Source organism: Haemaphysalis longicornis, unplaced genomic scaffold, assembly GCF_048455015.1.
Source record: "Haemaphysalis longicornis isolate Haplotype H1 unplaced genomic scaffold, Haemaphysalis longicornis Haplotype H1 scaffold_53, whole genome shotgun sequence".
Classification (NCBI taxonomy): domain Eukaryota; kingdom Metazoa; phylum Arthropoda; class Arachnida; order Ixodida; family Ixodidae; genus Haemaphysalis; species Haemaphysalis longicornis.
The window spans coordinates 235,077-255,813 of record NW_027526389.1 but is presented as its reverse complement, the minus strand read 5'-3'; the positions used below and the strand labels follow the sequence as shown (position 1 = coordinate 255,813).

Below are 20,737 nucleotides of genomic sequence, written 5' to 3'. Positions count from 1 at the left end.
TTTCGCGAACATTACCGAACCGCGCAAATTCAACTCGTGCATTCGCACTTTCACATTCTTCCCCTCGGGGAAATGCGGGGAAATTTTTTTCTTGTGCGGAACGTAGCTTGTTCGAACGGGGCCAGTCGGCTGTGCGATGTCGTTTCACGTACGCTGAAACTGTACGCAGGTACCATCGGCTCAGGTATCAAGCATAACCAAGCGGTCACAGGTCAACATTACTCGAGAGCGGCTATTTTGCTGCGGTCTGGAAAGGCTGGCTGGGTCCCCACGCAATACATAATCACAAGCAACTTTCTCAAGTTTTCAGGTAGTGCTTCTAACAATATGAACTCCGGTTTATCTACGTTGTCGGCCCGAGAAAATCGGAGCTTCGTCACGCTTTCGGATACGCGACTCCATGTACGCGATACGGCAGCTGGCAGCAGCAGCAGCATCGCCGGCTGCTCCCGCAAGAACAAAAATTGTTTGTTTATAAAAGTTTTAGCAGTTCAATGGTGCGTTATTTTGTACTGCAAATAAAAAAAATGTGTATTTCGGACTACACTACACAAAATAATGACAATTATTAATGTCATGACGTCATTATGACGTCACGCGTGGCAGCAGCCGTTGCCAGGGGGGCGTGGCTGGTGCCACGCGCGGGGCAGAAGACGCTGCCATAAATATATCGCGGTTAAATTCACAGCGAAAGCGATTTCATTCGAATAAAAAAACAAACACCCGAAACTCCGCTCAACCGCTTCAATGATTTGCTGGTCAACGCAGTATAATGGTGCCCAGCGGAATGGCATTCCTACTTCCACGGAAATTAAAATCAGCCCGAAAGTCCTGAACGCCAGAGCAGACAAGACGATGCTCGAGGGACTGTCGACGGAGTTGGACATTAACACCCTCCTCGACAAAAGCTGCGGCATTGCGAGTGCACAAATAAGCGATATGATTATTGCTTTGTGGGGGACACCGAGAGTCTGAAAATTGAACTAATGTTTTCCATACAAAGCTTGAATTGGGGGCGCTCTTGTTGAATAAAAAATTCAGTTGGACGAGATTCCTCCCGTCCACTCTCCCCTTTGTAGTCATATTGTTGTTGGTGTTCTATATTCGCATTTATTGGTGATTCTGTGTTGCTGTATACCACTGGTTGTGTTGTTTTGTGTGTTTGTAAGTGTGCGTGTACGGGCGCACTTGCGCGCGTGCGCATGTGCGTTAGTAGGCATGTGTGTGTGTGCGTGCGTGTGCGTGCGTGTGCGTGCGTGTGCGTGTGTGTGTTTGTGCGTGTGCGCCTGTGTGTTTGTGCTTCTACGTGTGTGCGGGTGTGTGTGTGTGTGTGTGCGTGTGCGCGTGTGTGCCCGTGTGTGCCTGTGTGAATGTGTGTGTTTGTGCGGGTGCATGTGTGTGTGTGTTTGCGCGTGTGTGCGTGTTTTTGTATGCGTGTGTGCCCGTGTGCATGTGTGCCTGTGTGTATGTGTGTGTGTGTGCGTGCTTGCGTGTGTACGTGTCCATGTCCGGGTGTGTGTGTGTGCGTGCGCGTTTGTGCGCGTGCGTGTGCGTGTGTGCGTGTGTGTGTATGTGTGCGCGTGTGCTTGTGTGTGTGTGTTTGTGTGTGTGCGTGCGTGCGTGCGCACGCGCGCACGCCCATCTCCCCACTGTAATGCCGGCAGCCGTTATGCCTTATTTCAGCCTTATTTTTCTACGCAGGTAGGCAAACGAAAAGGAATTACAATCACCACTTTGCTCAAATTGCCGATTTTTTGGCACCTTTTGAAATGTTTAGTTCCACGTGGTGACTTTTCTGGCTACCATCGGAAATTTCCGGCAATATTTTTTTCTTATGACCTTGCAACCCAAGCTGTGGGTATGAAAAAAATAAAAAGAAAAAGAAATAAATAAATAAAGCTGGATGCCTATTTTCGACACTGATATAAATAGTGTATATCAGTTTGCACGTACCATTTTCTTCGTGAAGGACACGAAAAAGTGAACAGTTTTCGTAGTCTGAGTAAATCAGACTGAAATTTCTTCCATATCCTTTTCCTGAAAAGGAGAAGTAGCTTTCAAAACGTTGTTCTTCATATATTTAAGAGCATTTACGTGAGCCGTATGCCCTGAGGTACTGCAGCGTATACTACAGCAGTGCGGCTCAAATCTGACTCCGCGGAAATCAAGCATTCCTTAAGGGCATTACGATAGTCGCGAGCCTATAAGCAAAACCCTTACCTCCACTTTTTTCAGAAACAGCCATAATAATACAATACAGGGGCTTGCATGCTGGAGAGCGGCGGGAAGGAGGGGGGGAATAGCGATCAGAAGCCACAGCCCCCAAACAAAAAAAAAAACAGAAATACGGTCAATTGCTACTTCGGCAAAGTTTCCAAGAACAAGGAATGCGTTGGCTCGTGCGTTCCTATGCTACTGTGACTAAACGGTGCGACTTTCACCCTCTGTTGGTGAGATGCAGGTAAACGTGGCCACTATGGCCACACATCATTACATGAGGACGTCCAGGCAACATAGAAGGGATCAACGAATCGATAGATTTCAGCAGCTGTTAGCTTGAAGCAATGCTTTAGGTTTTGATAAAAAATGGGAACCCATTGCATTTTTTCAGCAAGAAAGTTACTCGGCTACAGTGGCACAGGACTGCGGGAACATTTCTGCGGCAACAATACCGACACTGGTTTAATTACTTGCGCTTAATTTACACGTCTTTGGGGTTACAAGTTTTACAAAATGTTAAAAATTTTACGCGCTTTTCGCTAACGCTTCCCTGTTAAATAAAGCACAAACGTATTACCTCATTGACTGTACAAAAACAGAGAAACATTTTTTCTACTGCCCACTGCGATACCCAGCTGAGAAATTAAATGATAAGCAGAAAAAAATGCGTCGTATGCGCTGTCGCGTGCTCTGTTGGAAAAGTATACCTGGTTCCTTGCGCACCCGTACGGCGTTTGGACGTGTTCGTTTGATGTTTTTGGGTCCACCCACATCTCCATCTCTATAGAAGAACGTTCCATATTTCCTTTCGCTGCCCCTGCAGTAGAAAAGTAAATATCAAGGGTACTTAGATAGGAACCACAAAAACACACAAAAAGAAGCACTATAAAAATGAATCAACAAATCTAGCGTAAAAAAAAGTGAAAACAATGTTTAACAGCAATTCACTAGCACTTACAAAAGTTTTCAAACCTACAAAAGTTTTCAAACCTACTTTTTTTCTGATACATTCAATCCCTCAAATCAACGTTACAGAAGTGAGAAATCTTGAAGCTCAGCAGTAAGCCCTTCAAACTAACGAAGCATTCGTCACCGTATATTCAGGCATGATGCTGCAATACGATGTTTCTCAGCTTTCACATGAACAAAGAAGTTGAATTAGAATTTTTCCTCGTCTTAAATTGCGAAAGGGAGATACACAATGACACTCCTTTGCAACATTAACTACAAAACATGTTTTCTTTAGTCACTTGGGTATTCCGGACTTCGGATCAACACACATTTCGGTCCCCAGTTTTTCTTTCCAGCGTAAGAAACAATAGCGTCTAAAAACACTTCGCTGTTATGAATGTTGACCGATGACCCCTCGTTCAACCGTCGAGGGTCCTATCCGTTAAGGCAGCACTGAAGTAGTTTTTAAACATTGTTAACATTACTTGTGCGGAATAAACATTAAAATACTTGTGCTGGAGCTACTAGGCCCTGTTGCGACAATTGTGGGTGCGTTTACGTCAATTAATTTAGTACAAATATGAATTTGAACGTTTCCTTTCTGCTGACGTAATCCGCCTTCCTTTGAAATGGGAACGTTTTCTTTATACCGTGTGGTTGTTTTTGTATAGCTTTGCTGGGAATAGCTCGCCGAACCGCCGACAAAATCAGTCGTTGGAAATAAGTCATGAAATGAACACAGAGCCGCGACAAGGTTTGCGCCTGAAAAAATGTTAAGATTGTAGTAAGCAAGGTATTATCAAGTTGTTAAAATTGTAGTAATCAAGGTGAAGCAAACGAGGTCAAAATAGCACTACACTAGCGCGCATATCCAGTAGATATATTGACCTGCGACGCCTCGCTGACCTCACTTCACTGGGGTTGTAAGCTGCATGTGCATGTGCGACTGGCACACTTGACGAAAATCTACGATAAAAAAAAAAGATAGGACAGGAATCCGCGAAGCTAATCCAAGTAATAAGAAATGAATTCAATTGAAGATTTTTTAGTAAATCGTAACAGCAAGGCACATTAGCATTTTTTGTGCGCTGAGCGAACTATCGTTCTACACATGCCACATATTTGAAATCGCTTTTCCTGCCTTAAGTGCTGCAGTCGCTGCGATCAAATATTTGTGGCGGTTGGGAGAGAAGCTTACTGCCGAACCCCTATAACAAACATGCTCAGCTTGACATGCCGGAATGCTGCTACCTTACGGTTCAACAGCCTGTAAAATAAAAAGGGTAGTGTTTAACCTGGTATACATCCAATGTTTCGCGGCAGTTGCTCTGAATCTCTGGCTTATCCGATATAGAAATAAAAGTTCTTGTTACTAAGTGGCCCAAAGCCTAGGGAATGGCGCACCGCACTATGTCCGCATTATGCAGGTCAAAATCCTGGTCGGGTTACTTTTTGCGCTTAATTTGTTTATTTACGTGAGTTTTCCGTACGGCGTTCATGATTTTGCGAGGTGACCTTTACAGCAGACAGCCAACTGACGCGCCAGCGAGCTTTCACCGCCGTCTGTATTACACCGGTGTTCACATTTATTGCGCGAGTATTGCTATGGTCACCAACAAAAAGCTGGGCGGGTACTCAGGAGTCTGAATACCTCAGAAGCCTCTGGAAGAGCCCACAAACGCAGGGGAACGATGTAAAGCGTAGAAGGAAGGCGACACTTGGTGTCATCATGCTTCATGCCACCGCATCGTTTCTTTTTAAAGAAGCCAAGAAGACAAAACAAAAGTTTCTTTTGTTCGAAAAATTAGGTGTTTCATAGTACCCCAAGCGCTTTCCGGAAAGCAAACGATCCTTTATTCACTGAGAAATAAAGCAATTTAAGCCAAATTTTTAAATCTCCCGCTAAATTGTACACTTTGTGACGTGAACAATGGAGTCATATGAGCCCGTACATGAAACAGGTACTTGGTATGTCGACTCTATAAAGCACCCACACGCGGGAATCAAACAGGAACCGGAACTCGTGCCGAAACCGAGACGGCGGCCATTTTAAAAGTACTAGTAAAACCTTGTACACCCGCAGCCCTAGTCGTGGAATCGCCTGATCCGGACAACAAAGCTCTCGCCGAGGAGCTCGGGATTGCATTTAACAACCTCACACCACTTGAACGCCCAATGCTTCTAAGTGCACGAACGGCAGGAGTTGTGGGATACACGGATGGACGGGAAAGCGATCATTCCGCGATACTCACAACAAACGAACGCCCAGCCGTCGGCACCGCTGCCTCGTCAGCCCCGTCGCGACGGACGAATACAGACTGGTACGTGTGTGCCGTATTTTTATTGCAGCTAATTATAGTTCAATTTCAGTAGCAGTATCGCTTATGCCAGTTGGCCGGCTTCGTGTATGGAAAGCCGTTCGGGCGTGCTCTCTGCTTCCACCAGAAAGATACGAGCGTCAATGCACGGTGTGTACGCTAGTTTTTTTTCCCAAGCTCAGAGCGATTTGACAGCGATTTGACGAAGTCGGCGACGAGCAGCGGCATGTCCCAGGAGTGAGCTAGCGTAAGTGTCCCTGCCGTAATCACTTCGTCGGAAATAAAGCGAGCACACTCGTACTTCCTTTGAGTCCCTTTCTCCTCCGTTTGCAAAGTTCACAAAACGTAGCCACTTGCTTCGCCGAGGTTCGTCGTTGGGCAGCGCATGAAAGAAGATCTCTTCACCGGCGGAGATGTCACATTCCCTCGACGATTTGCTCGTACTACATGTGCATTTCAGGACGCAGCAACGAAATTTTATTGTACAGTACTCGAACAAACTGAAGTTTTCAGTGGTTGTGAACTAAAAACTAGCTCGTAACGACAGCAGCAAGCCAGCACGGCCACCTTTCCGAAACTTCTGCGACGAGTGGCACAATCTCGTCGCTGCTTGCTGTTCCTTACTCCCCGCTTTTTGATGGAAGCGAAAATCAAAAACGCCCGTGTGTACGAGACTTCGGCGCACTTTAAAGGTACCCAGGTGGTCAAAATTAATTCGGAGCCCTCCACTACGGCGCGCCTCATCACCTGCATTGCGTCGGCACGTTAAACCTTACAATCAATCAGTTACTTCCCTCGCTTCTATTTTTACCTTTACTGGTTCGCGATATGACGCCAACTTCCTGTCAAGGGATTGATACCAAGCAAGGTCACGGCTGTGCGTGCTAGAACGGTTCGTTGACCCCAAAGAGCCTCGAACCCAAAAATTCGTATGAGCAACGGCGAGATGTCCACCTCGGCCGGCGGTAGTTTTGTACCGTACATGTTTGCGTGTTCGATCGGAACTTCAACCGTTTACTCCACCGTTCTCAGTGTCATAAAAAAATCACGCCATATCCACGGAATGAATGATGATAAGTGGGGCGAAGCTCGAGAGGGGGAGATCATCGGTAACCGTAACTCTCCCGTGAAAGTTCGCCCATTACGTCATTAAGAAAGACGTAAGACTGTGTGCGTACATTGTACAAATCAACTTTTATTTTCGGAGTCAATGCTCCCAGGCCCAGACCTGGTGAAAGACCCCGCGCCATCGAGGACTACCCCGCACCTCCACCACAATTTGTCACGTAGGATGGGACACAACGGTAAAGAAAGAACTTTTATTTAGTGCGAACTTGTGCCCGAACAAGACGAGAGGAAACGAGCAAAGGTCCTTGCGTCTCGTCCGATCTCCGAGAACGACTGCCTGCGTTCGTGGCGTGATCTCTTGCGTGATCTCCCCCTCGCAGTGCACGTGCGCTCGCGCCTCCGTTGGCGAACACAGACAAGCTCGCGCTCCCGGTGCCGAGTTTGCGCTGCCGGTTGCAGCCGGTTCTTGCGCGTGCAACGCGGCCCACTTTGCGACATCTCAGAAAGCATGCGGCGGTCACGTACCACGAGACACAAGAGATGGACAGACCCATGACTTAAGGAGCTTCGCCCCTAAAAGGATGTGCAGTATGTTTCAAGGGCATATAGCTCACTATGTAAACTGGTAAGCCCTGCCTAACTTGCGTTTGCTTTTGTCGGCCTCCGCCAATCGCAGAGCATTCTGGTATGCTACATAGGTTCTTTTGCGGGAAATGAGCTAGTGGGTCGCATGTTCATTTCCTTTTTTCCTAATTGTGTCGCTTATTTGAGGGAATTTCGCGTTAAAAGTGGTGTCAGTATGGTTCTAATGAGGCAATCTTTCGAATGAACTAAACTTGTGTTTTCTCTTCACGACTTCTTTAAAGCGAGGCTTTCAGGGCCTCACTAACGCTATACGTCGTAACTCGAATACCCGCTGCAGGAAAGCCAACTTTGCACAATGTGTATTCACAAAGGGCACATGCTGATGATGACGATGATAAACGTGAAAGCCTTCGAGAAAAACTTAAAGCAGTTTCACTGAACGTGAAATCTCTTAAGTTCGGAGCGCCTCAGCGCTGGTATTAAACAGAGTATAAAACATAGGTACAGTAGGTTTTTGGTAAGATGACGTGTCATCACCCCGGTACGCAGGAGATACTTCTAGAAATCATCGCCATCATTATACGCCCGGTAAAGATAAACTGGATTGAGTTTTCAATAATTCGGGTAATTATTCCCTTTTTTAGAATTTCTTTATTAGTGTATGTTATTGTGCACTCATTTGCGGCCTAGCGACGGCAGACTCTGTGGCAGCACCGCAGCGCAATGAGTTACATGTCGCTCTGTGGCGCATTGGGATTGATATCGGCTTCGTAACGAGAGCAACCCAGGTTCGATCCGGACGAGGGAGAGTGCCGATCTTTTCGAAGCCTCTCTATGGGTGCGTGACACTGCGTGGCTACGCTGGTTAGATACCGTGACTCCGGACGACCTACGACGACAAGCCGGGCCGCGTATTCCCAAACCATATCCCGTAGGGGCCCAAGCCGACCACACTCCCTAAACAGGGGCGCAGCCAATGAGGTTAAAAAAATTGCAATTTTTTAACCTCCTTGGACGCAGCACCGTGACGTCTCTACCTTGTTGTGGATTTTTGCGAGGTGGATTTTTTCTTTTTTCCCCCTCCCCTCGTTTCGGCTGCTTGGCAGGCGGCCGATGGTTTCGCTCCTTGGGCGGGGCTGGCCGACGGCGCTGGGGAAGCTGACGCACACGTGGTATAAGCTAATCTTTGTACCTGAGCCCCTGATCTCTCCGCGCTCTTCGTGCGCACCTGCAAGTTGACGCTGACCTCTGATCATGTTCCTAGATAAGCGCTCGACTCGGTGCTCGAAGTGCGCGTGCGTGGATGGACGCTTTCACGCGCATGTGGCAATTATACACGTTCCGGAAAGCAAACACCCTCATTGAAAGATCATTCTACAGCACACAGAAGGGTATACAATTGAGTTGGGTGCTCTTTCACTATATACACACCTCAAAACACGATTCGGTGCTGCAGGTAAGGATTACAAGAAAGGCAGCCAATTACCCATGACTACATTTACAAACTGTCCTACTCTTGCGAAATATTACAGCTGCATGAGCTGCTACATTTTGGCACTCTCATAAGCACTATTACATTGAAGTTCGTTAACATTCACTTCATTGCATTATTCTTTATCAGGAACAGTGCCATTAAGGAAAAAATTGACATTTTGTTACCAGCAATAGAAGGTGTGAATCGTTCTTGGAAGGGTGATAATTGATAAGAAAGACACCAGCTCAAACGTACACGTTTTACACTCGGTCATGAATTGTGCATAATTTGCACTGCTGGTCATAACAATTTAGGGAAACAATATCTAAAATATATACCAACCAAGGGCTAAGTTTTAGTTGGATTGTACAGCAACTGAAGTACTCGAGGAGTTTGATATATGTCTTCTCTACAGGGCTATTGACAACAGTCTCTTCACTGAAGCTATCAGGCCGAGTTTGATATCAGTAATCACGCGTACTACCACCCACACTGTTGCCAATGTCGATTAGTTATTTTTAACAATTTGTGCTTCATGCACACAGAGATTTTGCTGCATAAGATACCTTATTTATAAATAGACAGATCCAGCAGGATCCGAATGGCGCTGATGCCCCCCCTGTAATCGGGAAGTCACACCAAATCGTTACCACTTAATTTGGCTCTGTCCATTATTCGACCGTAATCGCCACCAGCTTTTAACTCTAGGTCCCGCCCCTGCGACTAAACAGGAACATGTTAGTCGGGTCCGTGACGATCCCACCGCACTAGAAGCAGTTACCGAGTACGCCCTTGAAAACAGACTCCACAAATTGGTGTAGCAGCCTGGCCGACTTCCCCGTTCCGTATACAATGTGAACTGTCCGCAGCGTGCGCTGTTTTCAGTGTCAACCGCATTGTCCCCAGTGTGAACTGTACATCTAAGTGTGAACTGTGCGTTTTTCTGCCACTGACTGACTTTAATGTGTTCATTTTGCGATTAGGGCCCCAAGACTTCAACTGTGTTCATTGTGCGAGTTGTGACCTTCCCCTTTTCTCCTCATCATTGCTCCCCCAGGGCCCCATGGCCTCTCATTTAATACAGTGTTACGCTCACTCAGATACGTATATTCTTTTCGCTGGGACTAATGAGTAGTTGCCCGTGAGCTTGAAGTCACGGTAGTCGCAGCAGAGATAAAAATAAGTAAAAAAGTTATCTGCTTGGCGCACTATTTTTGCGATAGTGATCTCGGAATCCAAATAGCGGCAAAAAATTGTCACTTTTAGAGATACACTGATGGGTATAGATGAGCAGTTTGTGTCTGTTTCCTGCGATGCATTTGTAGCTACCACATATATATATTTCTGTAGTGTCTGGCCTTTTAATTCGCCAGCATTGTGTCACAGCTCGCGCCTCAACTGTAAGCCACACACACGCAAAAAAGTAGACAAATGTGTAAACAAGAAATAGCAGGAATAAAAATTTAAATAGTACAAAGCAAGTTGCAAAACGCCGCCTCCCGTACTACAACTCTTCGCATCGAAAAACATACCTCTCGCCCCGTTTCTGGACTTTATGGACAATCCAGGTTGTGTTTGTGCCACCGCTCTACGTGTCCATGAAGTCGTTGAGTGCTACTTCGTAAGACAGGTTCGCGCGGAACACAGACTCATGATTTGTTGACGCGAGGTCACCTCTGACGACCTCGAGCGGCTGCTCGTGCTTATTCATGAAGCAGAACTTATAAGCTTCGCTACCATCGCGTGAATGCGCGGGGGACGCGCGTGGCGCACACAATTATGAGAACGGACCCTGTGATGGGCAGTTCTGCGCGAGTGCGAGGCACAGACGAGTATGGCGAATAACACGCTCGCTGATGTTCGCAGCAGACGAGCGACCGTCGTACGCGTGTGCTTTCGACCGAATGAGAGCAAACGTTCTGTGCTTCGGAAGGGAGTCCAAAAGACGACCCAAGACCAAAAAAAACATTTTTGCCTTCACTTTATTGGGAGTGCTTGCCTTCCGGAACGTAAACAATAACTACATATGTACGTGCAAAAGCATCCATCCGCGCGCGAACTCTGTGCAACGCGACGAGCGCTAGCTTAACTAGGAACAGCATGGGAGACGAGCGACTGACGGCGCACAAGAGAGCGTGGGGAGCGAGCTTCACCTTCCCAGCGCGTACGCCAGGCTTGTGCTAGGAGGAAACCATCGGCCGCCGCGAAGCAGCGCGATCACAGAAGATCAAAACAAATTTTTGTCTTCACTTTTATGAGAGTGTTTGCTTCCCGGGACTTGTATAATTGCCACATGTACGTGAAAGCGTCCATCTGCGCGCGCGCACTTCGAGCACCGAGCCGAGCGCTTATCTAGGAACACGATCGGAGGTCAGCGTCAACTTGCAGGCGCGCAAGAAGAGCGCGAGAGATCAGGGGCTCAGGTACAAAAGGTTAACTTCTATCACATGTGCGTCAGCTTCCCCAGCGCCGCAGCCAGCCCCGCCCACGTAGCGAAACCATCGGCCGCCCGCAAAGCAGCCGAAACGAGGGGAGGGGGAAAAAAGAAAAAAATTCCCGCGCCTTCCCGCGAGGGGAACACGAGTAAATGCAGAGCATTGGGGCCTCAGTACTGATTGAAGGCAGTGTTGCTTCCATCGCTTCTTCCGTGATGCTGGAGTAGCAGACACGAGTAAACGTGGGCACGAGCGTCAACCAAGGAAGGAAGGAGCAACGCAGTGACTGAAACACGAGCGACCGCTAGCCGCTATATTTGCAGCGCGCGCAGTAGAGGGAGAGCAGTACGGGGGGGAGAGCGCGCATGCGCAAGCAGCGCGCGCCCTTCCACGCCCCACCGCGCTGCTATCACGCACCTGTTACGCCGAGACCGCGACGGAGCGAACAGGCTGACTACGACGCATGCGCGCGCAAACTGCTGTTGAGAGAGAGGAGGGAAGAGAGGCGCACCTGCTGCGGACGCGAAACTGTTGACACCGTCCGACGCAGGAACAGGCGAGGCTAAGAAATGCTCTGCATTTAAAAATCCACCTCGCATGAAGTCGCGCACATATAGGTAGAGACGTCACGGTGCTGCGTCCAAGAAGGTTAAAAAATTGCAATTTTTTTAACCTCATTGGCTGCGCCTGTACTTAGGGGGTGTGGTGGGCCTGGGCCCCTACGGGTTATGGTTTGGCAATACGCAGCCGGGCCCCTACAGGGCACCACACTTAAAACACCTTCCGTGGTTGGAACCGACCCTGGCTCCCTGGCGTTATGAAGCCGACGTCTATCAGATTGCGCCATTCCAACATGGTAGAAGCCGTTTGGACTTTGGACTTTGACTCAGGCTGCTTGGGAAAAAGTTTCACATTGTAGCCATCTTTGTCTTGATATTGTTCTTTTCTTCATCTGCTGTGGGGTAGCCACGGTATGATCTCGTGTGGGGATTGGCGACCGGGTGTTTGTTTGTATGCACGTCGACGACTCACGTAATCAACAACAGTGTATCAGGAGGAAGAGACGCTGCGTCTATAGAGGAAAGAGCCATGAGCGATCAAGGAAACTTCCGAGAACTTTGTAAATGCGAAAGCGTGAATATACAAGTGAACATCCTAGAGTGGTTCTGCGAGTTTTCAGCTAGAGGTAATGTTATAGATTTCTGCCTCGGGATATCGCGGCACACTGGCACACTGACATGCACTACTGGCGCGTGCATGTACCCATAAGTGCATGCGCTCGCGAGTAGTAGTTTTAAAGGGACACTGATGTGATATGTAAACATTGCGGGATTACTAGCGCAAATTGTAGTCCGGAGTCCCCAGGCCATGGTTCGACCGCTCTGGGCGCGTTTACGCGATTTTATTTAGTAGAAAAATTAATTCGAAAATGCTGTCCTCTCTTTACGCTCGCCCATTTTCTGTGGCGTTTTCGTGTGACGTCGGGAGGAGCCGAGCTCGCAATTGGCTGCGCTACCGCACGGCTCCCCGGCCTTCAGACAGAGTCAGTCGGCCCAGCATTTCCTCCGCCGGCCGCCGACGGGTCGTCGCAATCCATTCGCTCAGTTGAAACGAAGCCAGGACACGTTTGTGAAATGAAGAATGTGCCTTTCTTTACTTGGTTAGTTTGTACACTGTATCTAGCTCCAAGTCAAGGTCGCTTCACACAAGCGCTGCACAAGTGAAAATGCGACGCTTCGCTGACTGGTACGCCAGTAGGAAAATATAGGGCCTCTTGAAGGCGGAAGAAGAGTCAGCGAAGTCAATATAGGTACTAAGGAAATAAAATCAACTGATATTTTTACCGTACAGCGTAAAACTAGGGTGCGGGAAGCACGTTTTTGGGCTGGGCGAACAAGCACAGCGGTCAGCAGCACGACTATGCATCGGCGAACGCTTTTCCGTCTAAGAAATGCAATTGCTAGACGTGAGATATTGTGGAAACTTGGGGGATGCTTACTGCACGAGCGCAAAACAACATAAAGTCCGTAAGCTGCTTGAAATGCCAAAACTAAATTAAAGTGTAAACGGGTTATCCAATATATAGCTTATATTACCAAGGTCAGCGTAGCCCGCCCCGTGGCCGAGTGGTCTGGAGCGCTAGGTATGTCATTGCAAGTGTTTAGCAAGTCGCGAGTTCAAATCCCCGCGGGTACGGGTTTTTTTAAGTTAACTTTTTCGTTTTCTGTCGATGTTTTCTGTACTGAGTTCACCTTTTTTGGGGCCGCAACGTTCATTGCTCCGCGAACTAGTTCACAGAACGCGCGCAGGCTGGCACTGGCGCGCTAGCGAGTTCTCGTTGGCGTGCTGTTGCCATAAGCACCGACTGCTTGCGGGCAGTGGGCACAGGCCAGAATCAACAGACCCTTGGCCTGGTGCGAATACGCTTTTTACATTACAGGCATGAGTGAGGCAAGCTCCAAGTATGGGGGAAAAGCGCATGCCATTTGATCGTCTGCGGGGACGCGGAGGGCGTTCATGCACTGCGTAGGCCTCGGCTAGTGAATGCTACGATTCCAAGCCATCCTGGGACGCTTATCTTACGCCTTTTACAGCCGACAACATGGCAGAAGCACGGTACGATGATAATTGAGATATTGAGAATGCCCATCCAACAACGCCATCGGTTGTGTTTTACCTAACCGAAACCGAAACCGAAACTTGTTTGATTGCTAAACTTGGTCATCGTCCAATCACGGTGCTGCCTCCTCCCAACGTCACAGCTTTAGTTGGTGCGGCTGCCGCAAACCGCGCATGGTAGTTTTTCTTCTTTCGCGTTGTGTAAAATAATTACCGATTTGTCAACCGGATAAACGATGAAAAGTGAGCTAATTTGAGCCAGTTTACGCAGTGCAAGCGAAAACGGGAGCTTGACAAATTCACTTCAGTGTTCCTTTAAGTACAGTACTTGCAAGGGCATGTTGACGACGCCTGCAACTCCACGACAGCGTGTAAAATTCTTCACCTCGTAATGTCCAAAACAACGCTTGGTTTGCTTTTTACTCGGGTATGCACAGTATAAATACATTCAAAATTCACCGCAACCATAGCATCATTTTTTGGCAGCACACTGCTGATTGTGAAGTGCACAAGCAGTAGTAGTGACACTTCCGTTACAAAGTTGAGCCCATATATTTCGAGGAGGAGGTAAATGGAAGTGGTTGACTGGAAGTGTAAATTAGCACAAACACTTTTGCCCTCGAGTAAAAGTACAGTTGGAGTACAAGTACCAGTTAGTACAAATGCAGTACGAGTAAAGCAAGTACAGACTGAATACGAGTACAAGTGAGTACAGATGAGTTGAGTACGAATGAGTACGAGTACTGGTCATGTATTATGAGTTTGAGTACAGGTGAGAAGATTAAAAAGGATGAGTGAGTACGAGCGATTTTGACTCTGAGCTTAAGTGAGTAGAGAGCGACAGAAAATTTGGTTGATTTTGAGTGAAATATTTCTATCTTGCCGACCTATGTTCGAAACAACTAAAATACTCCGGTAAGCCTTACACGTCCTCATTATTTAGTGCAACGGAAACCCCAGGCAGTGTTGAGGGTAAATGATGGTATTCGTTCAGTAGCCCCTTTCCTTTTCTATTTATCAGTACACCTGGTAGGATTTATGATAGCAAGTAAAGAAGCAGCGCGTTAAAATTGGCCCGGAGAGGCTCCAGCACGTGCCATGTAAAAGCAAGCTCGACAAGAAAAAAGAAAAGAGTATCCGATTATTTCACTATGGGCAGAACAAGAAACAAGCAAAAAAGATGCGTGTACTGGCCCACCGTTATTGTCCCGTCGACCCACCTCCTCCCACTTCTCTGTCCTGTACCGGACTGTTCTCTACCGTACCACCCATTTCAAACAATACGAAGCCTCCTCTTTCTTTCTTGTACTCTTGCTAGTTTGGTTCTTGAGTGTATGCGGATACCCTTTCTTTGTATATTCATTTTCGTTCCCGCTTTATTATATGTACGTTGTCTTTTAAAAATTACATGTGCGGGCATGGGTGAACGTGTTGAGCGGGGCTCGCTACTATCTCCCCGCGGTCGGGCACGTAATTCGTACCTCCGAAAGAGCATGTTGAAAACCTCGATGTAGTTGGTTTTTAATCCTGTTGACACATGATTATCCCAATGGGAGCCTGCATTCTGAATGATATACTAAAAATTATGCACTCTTTTGCCTAGCTTGAAACTACCTAATGGTTCAACGCTAGGATATGCACCGCGAGAATAACGGGGCACACTTCGGGAACACGACTGAAAGAGACATCGTTTCTGTCGTGTCTAAGCGAGGGATATCCTTGCAAGCCTAATGTGGCCAATTAAGCGCAAGTTTTCCGACCTTTACTAACGTTATGTACAGAAGCCTTGAAGAAAAACGAGTGAAATTAAAATAGGTGTACAACTTTTCATACGAGTTCTTATTACGAAATTTGATCTTATGTTATGCTATTGTTACGTCTGAATGAAATTTATTGACAATATATTTGCAGCTTTTCTTCGGAAATAAACAAAACAAAATTCACGCAATAAATTCTTACTTTTCAGGCAGTCATTTTATAAGGAGGAATGAAACTGGTGGCTGCTAGAAGAACTTACGGTTGGCTGTAGTTGACGTAGTACATCGTGTAGTTGACGTGATCTACTGTGATAGTTGCCGTATCTGTTATGAATCGTAGACACTCCTCTTGAATGTTATGAGTTTGAGGTTTATAGCTCACCCCGTAAAGCCAGCGCCTCGAAGTTGTGTTAAATTCCTGAATATATAATTTCGGGAATGAATGCACGAACGCAAATACTTTTTTTGAGTACAGAATATTGGGATTACAAATAAATGTTCAAGAAAGGCAGAGCTGGTGTGGGCCGTTGGTTTATGCTTTATTAGATGTAGTTTTATTCCTAGTTGCGATCAAAAGCTTGCACGCTGACAAACTTGGCGGGAGAGTGGAGCTGCGATCATCTTCAATGCTCAGTTCAGAATACTTGTTCGCCATTTAGCCTGATCAAGATTTTCTCGCTATATCTTAGACCGCAGAGACACAAATCTCATCAGCTTTGGACGGAACCATTTCTTGGCAATTTTCACTAGCTGCGAGCCAGGTCCATTTGCTTTGAGCGGTTTCCGGATCACACAATATCCTTAGTTCGGTTCAAAATGCTGGCGCGAATTCACCAAAAAAGTGTCCCCATGGACTTTTGCGAGACAAAAATTACGGATAATTCAGGGAGCCCTATGAGTGTATTGGGAGGGTTTGTGAGGCTTACTAGGTGAGATAATAAGACTGCGGAATGCGCATCTGCCGATCGCATAGCCTAACCGTGGGGATGGAAGTAAGCCACTATACACACACCCAATATTGTTTTCTGTTCGCACTGTGCTTGGACGTCTGTCTGTGCTGTGTTTCTATGTGATGATGTGCATGTGCACCCTATGTCAAAATTTTCTAGGCCGAACGAAAGCCTACTTGACCACAAAGAATTCAAAGAATAAGCTTTACCCCTTTGTGTGACAAAATTATTTAACAACAGTGATAAAGAAACGTGATTTCTCTAGCTGTTGGGCCTAAAACGTTTTAGCGTCGCTAAGGACGTAAGCCTGCACATTGCAAATTCTTCGGCATGCGCACCTTCCGGTTGACCTAGAAAATGTTAACGACGTCTCTACTTCATTTTGCTCTAGTTTAAAAATGGTGCACAAAACAGACTTTGTAACGTTTTTCCTTCTACATGCAGAAAATATATGTACCGCACAAACAATCCAGTGCACTTTATAAGCACAACAGCAATATATGTTTACTAGATTCATGTCGTTACGAAGATTACAGTGTACACAAAGAGCTCTTTCAGTGAAAACTGCATAGAAGACAAGGTCGGATCGGTCAGGTAAACACCAGCAGTGAGTACTTTTTACGGACGAAGAGATTGGAATAGGGAGCGGGCACGCTTCATCGATAGTAACATCCGCGCATGGAGAACAGGAAACTGGAAGGTCAGGCGGGTCACCTAACCACCTGCAGGGCATGATGTTCCTTTCGCCGCTTCCTGCCATGGATACTTCTTGCAGAAACTCGGGCGATCAATGTCGTACATTTGCTAGTTGCGCACCAATTCTTTCGGAAATGAAACTGGAGGCATGATGGCTGACTGAACAGTGAGGGAAGTGTCTGCCTCGCAACATATGAAAGCTGTAGACTATGTCTAAAAAAGATGTCCTCACGGAAAGCATTGATTTACATTTATTTCCCGTGCTTCACAACTGTAGCGGAGCAGTGGTCGTGCCTGAACGGAGCTTCACTAAACAACCACCTTTCCACGCACAGTTTCGTGACCGCATCGGGAGCTGCACGTGAGTGAGGACTACGGGGCGACCGGTGTCTGCACCACTGCTCTCATTATCCCAAGAGCATCTCGGAAATTGCCCACCACTACTCAATCGATAGCTGTGGGACCTACAAAAAGAGCCCCGACACGGGAGGACCACCATTAAGCAGCGGCAATCGTAGCTTTACGGAGCTGCACTAAGCAATAGCCCTTCCATGCACATGTGCCTATTCCCTTTTTCCAACCTCTGTCAGCCGCTTGCCGCGACAGCTGCTGCTGCTGGTTTTGGTGTTTGTTTTGTTGTGATTACTGGTATGACATTATGCAAAGAAACAACGTCCCGGCAAAGAAAATAAAACAGTTACAAGAAAACTTTCAAAACAAAATATCCGACATTGTGAAGAAGGCAGTGTTGTACACGTTCCTCTAAAATAGGAACGAAAGCTCGTTCCTCGTTCTTTCCCAATTTTGAAAGGAGTTCCCGTTACAAGTTCCTATTTTGCGAAAGGAAGGCGTTCCAGTTCCATTTCAAAAATTGGAACGTGTCGTAACATTAACGTTACACTTAAGTTTTAAATTAAAATTTAGTGTCGAAAAATCCTAGGCGAGATTAAGTAAGAAATTTAAAGCTCACATCGAACTACGTATATTAGACGAATATTAACACCGCCGTCAGCAGATTATCTGGAGATAAAAATAATCAAGCAAAAATCTCTTGGGCGAATTTTGTCAGGGAGCACCGGACAAACTCCAGACGGCTCCAGGACTTCTTGGTGCAGAATTTTTGGTGCGGAAAGTTTGGTGTACGGACATTTCGGTGCACCAACTTTTCGTTGACCAAATTATCCGGCGCTTGCCTGTTTGCGACAGCCGTTATATTTTTATTACCGTTTAACGTGGGTTATGGACAACAATCTGGAGCAGTGAATGATTTTTTATTGATGCCATGTTTGATCTTTGCCAGGTATTTTTAGAAATTCTACATGTATATATTTTTTGTTTAATACCTATTCCTGGGGACACCTGTTATGCAGCCGATTGAATTCTTTAGCACACGTTTTTTTTTTCACTTACGACAGGTCGTTAATTTAAATTCGCTCTTTTTTAGCTAAGACAATTAACCGGTGTTTACGGTGGTCTGATGCCTTTTTTGTATTTTTTGAAAATATACACCCTGAAATTACATAAATTACATGCACACTCTCAATATCCAAAACGTAACAAACATTAGCTAGCCCCCCAGAATGCAGAAAACCCTATGAAGGGTATTACGCAGACTGGGCTGCCTTGCTAAAATGAATTTGCGAACACTGGTCTAGGATATTGCCGTGGAGGAAGAACGGGCCTTTTTGACAACAGCCGCAGCGCGCACGGGTTGTGCATACAAATCGCACCCACCCTGTTCGGGAAAACCAACCTTCGTTTCATGTTTACATGCCTGCATTCAGCACATTTTAATTCTTTATCCTAGCGCCCCCCCCCCCTCCTCCCCGCCTTCACGCTCGAATCTCGACCAGATTTCTTTTTCAGTTTAATTATTTTCGCTTTCCCCTGAAAATCCTACAGGCGTGGCGGCGTTCACGGTTTCCGAAGCCGCACCACAGTGATACAGGAAAATGCTTTACATTCACCATGAGCTCACTAAACCTCTATAATGTGCAACAAAAAGCCACCCAAAAAGCCGCGGAGAACACAATGGCCACTATCGTTTGCTGGCTACGCCCTTCCGCGCGTAGCGGTCATACCCATGGCGCCCCCACTCTAGGAATCGCTCTTTCTTCGCCTTCAGTCTCCCCATTGGGAATTAACTCTTCAAGTCACGCATATCATGGACACCCCAGGCATACATTGCTTTCTCCCATTATCGGGTGCAAGAAAAAGGAATAGGCTAGTGTGACGAGAGCGGCAGCAGTCCTCTTTAAGTTGTCGAAGTGCAGTCGACGCAATGGTGAACCACAAGTGATAGCCTTCTCTCTCTACCAAGGGGCTGGTAGCTGGCGGAGCTCAGCCTTCCCCTCCCCTAAGTAAGGCCACCGTAAGTGCGACCGTTGGTTGGTTAGTTTTAAGTATAGCCAACACCGAATGCAACGAATACGAGGTTTATTGAGAAAATAATTAAAACGGAATGCACACGCGCTTAATCTACCTCGTTTTTCTTTTCTTTTTTTCGTGGACGTTTTGCTGTGGGGGAGAGGGAGGTGGGGTTGGGCTAAAAGCAGCAGCGTCTTGCACCGTTGGGTGAAGTGAAAGCAAAGCGCTTTGGTAACACTTAAAGTAGTATGGTTGTTCATAAGAATGTTAAAATAAAAACAGGGCTGAACGGATGCAAATTACCAACGTTAATTTATACCATCTACTACAGAAAATGGGTTTTGCGTGGCAATGCTCCGCAAGGGTTTAGCGTTCGTTTCCACGCACGGTGGCGCAAGCACAAGTTTTGAACGTAAAATCATATCAAGTCACGAAATTACAATATTAAAGCTAAATTGCTCAAAGAATGCCTGGGGCATCCCGTGACTCAAAATGTCTGGGCCAAGACGTCGTGCACCAAAATGTCCGTGTACAGAAATGTCCGCACCGAAACGTCCTGCACCTAAATGTCCGACACCGAAATCTCCGGAACCCGTATTACACAATCTTTCCCGCCAGGGACCAATTATATCTGCCAGACGCGCGTCCTGGCCTCCCCATGCAAACGATGAAAGGTGAAAAGCATTCACGCGGCTACGCTATTCACCCTTCCAACGCCGCACAAGTTCAACCAGCATGAAAGCAAGCACAAGCTGCGGCCTGCTACGCGGTTATTCTTCTGCCTTTGACCTTTGAGGAAGTACTTACGGCTGAAGGGCGGCAAAATGGACCAGCTCATAGGAAGAGAAATGCAGTAGCGACTTGTGGATTTTTGTACTCGAGCCTTGGCTTCGTAAACAGCCAAATCCTAGCGATGTAACGGCAGGAACGCCGTTCCTGCCGTTCCTTCAAAAACCTAACGAGTTACCGTTACAGTTCCACCGACCCATAATCGAACGGTGGCGTTCCTCTGTTCCTCCAAAAAGAAACTAGTTCCAGGAACACCGTTCCTTGTAACGCCGTTCCGTACAACACTGGAAGAAGGTTTTTCCTTGGGTTTGCCTTAAACTCGAGATACACTCTGGACGGACAGTTGAGCACACAAAAAAGGAATTGCACGTGCACGGAAAGAGTCTTGCTTTATTTAACAAAAACGTGGAAGTAGAAGCTGAAAACAAGCTACTGAAAGCGGAGAACTGCGCACGGACGTAAAAAAACACAGAACTAAAGTAACTACTTAACGATGTCGAAAAGCAGT

At 46.8% G+C, this 20,737-nt stretch overlaps 1 long non-coding RNA gene across 1 annotated transcript in view; it reads right to left on the bottom strand.

Annotated features, from left to right (window-relative positions):
- Window positions 1-20,737, bottom strand: part of LOC144140872 (uncharacterized) — a 45,674-nt gene that overhangs the window by 11,078 nt on the left and 13,859 nt on the right. The window contains exons 2-4 of the long non-coding RNA XR_013316374.1: window positions 15,688-15,845; window positions 2,928-3,037; window positions 1,954-2,037 (exon numbers count right to left, since the gene is read on the bottom strand). This is a non-coding gene — a long non-coding RNA (uncharacterized LOC144140872). The remainder of the gene's footprint in view (window positions 1-1,953; window positions 2,038-2,927; window positions 3,038-15,687; window positions 15,846-20,737) is intronic.